The sequence below is a fragment of the Nicotiana tomentosiformis genome, chromosome 1 (genome assembly GCF_000390325.3).
Source record: "Nicotiana tomentosiformis chromosome 1, ASM39032v3, whole genome shotgun sequence".
Lineage (NCBI taxonomy): Eukaryota > Viridiplantae > Streptophyta > Magnoliopsida > Solanales > Solanaceae > Nicotiana > Nicotiana tomentosiformis.
Window position 1 is genome coordinate 33,518,840 of NC_090812.1, and position 5,370 is coordinate 33,524,209.

Consider the following 5,370-nt stretch of genomic DNA (forward strand, 5'->3'; position numbering starts at 1 on the left):
CGTTTATTGCACTCTAAATTACTGCACTTTATACATGTTTGAGCTTTAATTTGTAGTGTTTTGCACTTATTGTGTGTTTCATGCCTTGTAGGAGTGATTTCGAGTGATGTAGATATTATGAAGCTAATTTGAGTGATTTGGAGATTTAAAATTTGAGTAAAAGCAGAAGGGATTAAGCCGGGATTGTGTTCGAGGGTCGAGGACCATGTCTAGATGTCAAAACGCACGAAAAAATCCGTACTCTGAGAAATCCTCACTAGTGTGGCGCGTGGCACACCGCGGCTGTGAAAATTTCATGCTTTCTGTCAGAATCAACTATCCGGATTTCCCCACTAATTCCCTGCATGGCGCGTCACCCCATGCGGTGCTCCTGTGCAGGGTTTACAGAGTATTTTTCCTATTTCGACTAGTAGAAGGTGATTTCATCTGGGTCCTACCCTACTTGGTATAAATACATGGAAAAATATTATTTTCGGGATTTTGGACACATATTTGACCTAAGGAGGCTAAGGAGGAGTTGGAAGAATATGAGCACAGGGATTTCATCATTCCTTCCTCACTCCAGATATGAGTTTGGATTGAATTTATATTTTCCTATACTTTTATTATATTTGTGATGAATTGCTCCATATCTATGGAGTAGTTCTCTTTAGGGTTTGATGGATTTGGTGTATTGATGATTGTTTGTGGATTATAACTCTAGTTTTATGTATTTAAGCATTATTGGATGATTTAATTATTGCATCTATATTCACTTGTTCATCTAATCGAGAGAGGCATAACTTGTGATATCTTTGCATTATATTGTTGGTTTAGTTCATTAATTCATCTTAGTAATCGAAAGAGGCTAGTTGAATCATTGATTAAATCTAGTTAGGAGGACAATCGACAGAGGTTTTACTAAAGACCAATCCACTGCGCATTCTTGCATATCTTCACGTGCTTAAATTGGTTCATCTTGTGAGGCTAAGACTTAATCGAGAGAGGAGTTTTTGCTGAACGTTTGAACTAATAATTGAGTGATTTCGAGAGACTAACTTAAATATTAGAAGTGAATTATCTAGAGTTAGATCCCAAATAATTATCTTGCACCTATCCCTTGTATATCTTCCTTGCTTACCTTTGTTGCGATTGTCGTTAGTCAATAGCTTTAGAGTCTTAGTGAATTTTAGTTAGAACTCATGTAAATCTCAATTGTTGATTCTCCTGGATAGAAATCAAGCTAGAAACTACAAAAATATTGTATAAATCCAATCCCTATGGATACGATATTATACTATACTATCTTTCACTAGCGAGCATAATTTAAAATTATGTTTCGAGCTCGATAAATTTTGGCTTTGTTGCCTAGGATTGGCAATTAATGGTGTTTGAAATAGTTTGTAGTGCTAATTCAGGAATTTTTATTTTTATTTTTATTTTATTTTTCTCTGTTTACATTTGGTGTTGTTGACTGTGTGTAGGCTACACGTTAGATTGGTGCATGACTCGAACTTTTGTGAAGGAAGTGCTACCATACAAGCCAGAGACAGAAAAACAACTGCGACAGCTGAAGAAGGAAAGAATTCTCACCGAGACGTTAGAAAAGGTTGGGCAATCCTCACCCAAAGATATGGCTGGTATCAATGATGATAATGTAGATTTGGCTGCAAGAGAAGTAGCCCAACTAAGAGAACAAGCTGCACGAGATGCTGAAGAAGCAGCTATTAGAGATGCACAGATTATCTATGAAGAAGAGAGAGGTCGTAGAATTGCTCAAAATCAACCCTTGGGTGCAGACCAGTTCAAAAATATAACTCCCATGCCTGGAAGATCACTGTTCGATTATGCTAGACCGGTCTACAATCAAGGTTTATTAAGCATTAGCCTACCTCCAATTGCAGCAAACAATTTCGAGCTGAAGCAAGGGTTGCTTCAAACTCTTCAGAATTGATGTGTCTTCAGAGGGAAGCCAAACTAAGATCCAAATATACATGTAATGGACTTCGAGGAGATTATGAACACCTTTCAATATAATGGTGTGTCACAAGATGCAGTGAACTTAAGGGCATTCACATTCACACTCAAAGATGATGCTAAGTAGTGGCTTCGAAGCTTCCCCACGGGATCAATTAAAACTTGGGAGGAGATGATAAGAAAATTTCTTGATAAGTATTTCTCCTCAGCTAAAATGAGCAAGTTTAGAAGAGAAATCCATAACTTCTGCCATAAAGAGAATGAAACTATTTTTGAAGCATGGGAGAGATTCAAGGAGATTGTTAAGAAGTGTCAACATAGCGGAATTGAACTCTAGATGCAACTCCGGGACTTTTGGGATGGATTGACACCAGCCTCACATAGAACATTGAGCAATCCAGCTAGAGGCCCATTGATGAAGAAGATTCCAGAGGAAAGAGTTACGATTCTTGATGAGTTATCTGAAGATGCTAATCAATGGCCCTCTGAGAGTGCTGAAAGAAGAAGAGAAATTAGTGTTCACCAAGTTGATGCTAACACATCTGTGCAGGTACAGCTTGATGCTATGGCCAAAGAGACAAGGAATATGACCTTATCCTCGATACAAAGTGAGACTCATGTAGCTTGTGATATATGTGGAAGAGTACATCCTACTCATAAATGTTAGGCCTTAATTGAGGAAGTGAATACTGTGGGAAATTACAATTTTAATGTAATGGGTCAGAGGCACCTCAATTAAAGAACTTTAAAATCTTCAATGCGCCAACTTTCAACTTTATGCGTCGAAATGCTCACGGGTCATCCAAACCTATTGGGACCGTCAAATACTGGTTCCGAGGTCGTTTACTACAAATGTTGACCCAAGTCAAGCTTTACCCCCTTTTAAGCCAATATTAAGGAACTAAGTGTTCCGATTTCCACCCGAACCCTTCTAAGCCCGAATTAATCGTCCCCGCGGGTCAAAAAATAGTAAAAGCACATACGGGGAGTCTTAATTAGGGAAACGGGGATCTAGAAAGCAAAATGAGTGGTCGGGTAGTTACAGACTCGACCCAACTTGGTATAAATACATGGAAAACATTATTTTCTGGACTTTTGACATACTTTCGACCTAAGGAAGCTAAGGAGGAGTTTGAAGAATACAAGCAAAAGAATTTCATCATTCCTTCATCACTCAAGACCCGAGTTTGGATCGAATCTATGTTTTCCTATACTTTAATTATATTTGTGATGTATTTCTCCATGGTTATGGAGTAGTTCCCTTTAGGGTTTGATGGATTGGGTGTGTTGATGATTGTTTGTTGATTATAACTCTAGTTTTATGTATTGAAGAGTTTTTGGATGATTTAATTATTGCTTCTATATTCACTTGTTCATGTAATCGAGAGAGGCATAACTTGTGATATCTTTGCATTATATTATTGGTTGAGTTCATTAATTCTTTTTAGTAATCGAAAGAGGCTAGTTGAATCATTTATTAAACCTAGTTAGGTAGGATAATTGAGAGATGTTATCCTAAAGACCAATCCATTATGCATTCTTGCATATCTTCACAGAGCTTAAATTGGTTCATCTCGTGAGGTTGAGACTTAATCGAGAGAGGAGTTTCTGTTGAACGTTTCAACTCATAATTGAGTGAATTCGAGAGACTCACGTAAACATTAGAAGTGAATTATCTAGAGCTAGATCCGAAATAATTATCTTGCACCTATCCTATCAAAACCCTACTTTCTTCCACTGATAACTTTCTTTGCTTATTCCTTGTTTCAATTGTCATTAGTCAATAGCTTTATATTCTTAGTTAATTTTAGTTAGAAATCATATAAATCTCAATTGTTGATCCTCTTGGATAGCAATCAAGCTAGGAACTACAAGAATACTATTTAAATCCACTCCATGTGGATACAATATTATACTATACTATATTTGATTAGAGAGCGTAATTTAAGTGTATGTTTCGAGCTTGTCAAATTTTGGTGCTAATTCAGGAATTAGGTTTTAGTTTTTTTTCTTTTCTGTTTCTTTTTTTATTTTATTTTCTTTATTAGTTAACTTCTTTTCAAGATTTGTTTTGTAGCACCTAACAAGTTGGAGAAGATACTGCAGATATTGAACTCTAAATGTTGTGAAGATAGAGTACAACCAGCCTAAGAAAACGATTGAAGAGTTAGCAGCTGAACATTATCAGTGGTTGATAAGTGGGGATTTTGACTGGTTATTAACGCCTTTTAGCTTTTGTTTTAGCCCAAAAGTATTGAATTGTGTTCCAGAAACTAATGAAATTGTGCAAAATTGTAGAAATGCTGGAAGTTAGGCTCCCTAGATGAAATCTGACTTAAAGAGGAGTAGTCCAAGCACAAGGCAACAAAGGGCACAGAAGCACACAATGTGCGATCCGAAGAAGGAATTCTGCGGCCACAAAAGAAATTGCGGACCACAGAATTCCATTTGCGGCCGCAACCAAAGAAGGAAAAGTCAGCAGGCATTCGTGCAAATAGCAATCCGCATATGAATTGTGCGGCCGCAAGAGCTGGGCTGGAATCCAAGATCAGAGAGTGCAAATTTACAAGTCTTTGGCCTCTGAGAATTGCGGACCGCACAGAAATTGTGCGGCCGCAGAAGAAGTGTCTTGCAACCGCAGGCATAAATATGTGGATCACAGAAGGATGAATTGCAACCGCAGACATAATTGTGCGGACCGCAAAAGATTGCGTCGCGACTGCAGTTCAGAAATGTGTGGACTCAAAACCCCACTTCCTGCCAAGATGAAGAAATCTCCGGACCGCACAGGGAATTGTGCGGCCGCAGAACCTCCCAAGGGGCATTTTTGTAAGAGATTTGCAAACTTGTATATATAGAAGAGTTTCTCAAATTTAGCTCAAGTTTCGACATCAGCAATTACTCTAGCCATTTTACTTTGCCTCTTTTGGAAATTTCCTATATTTTGGTGTATTTTACAATAGATTTTATTATTGTAACCTTACATTATGAGTTTAATTAGTCTTTATTCTTCTTTTTCTTCAAACCCAAGCATGAGTAGCTAGAGTTTTACTAGGGTTATGACCCAACCCTAGTGTGTAAACTTTATGGGTATCTAATTTAGTGCTTGTTTATGATTAGGTGTTTATTATTTAGCCTAGTTCATGCTTTAATTTGTGGAATTAATAGTTGCAAACATTAGTTCATGCCTATTTGACTTAGTATCTACTTGAGAAAGAGATACTTGGTCTAGGAAAACTTAGCTAACAAGGAATTGGGTCAATCGAGAGATTGATTAACCCAATTAAAGGGTACAACCTAGAGATAGTAATTACCCGACTTGAGCTTTTATCAATTATTTTGTGTGATACCCATTTGGTCTTGAGTAAGCCAAATTGGGAAAAACCATTCTCTAACCGAGAGATATTGAGTGGG

At 37.4% G+C, this 5,370-nt stretch overlaps 1 non-coding gene across 1 annotated transcript; it reads right to left on the reverse strand.

The window, feature by feature from the left end:
- Positions 1-2,176: 2,176 nt before the first annotated feature.
- On the reverse strand, positions 2,177-2,283 carry LOC117275349 (small nucleolar RNA R71). Its single transcript, XR_004505516.1, has one exon. It is a non-coding gene; the product is annotated as a small nucleolar RNA R71 (small nucleolar RNA).
- Positions 2,284-5,370: the final 3,087 nt, after the last annotated feature.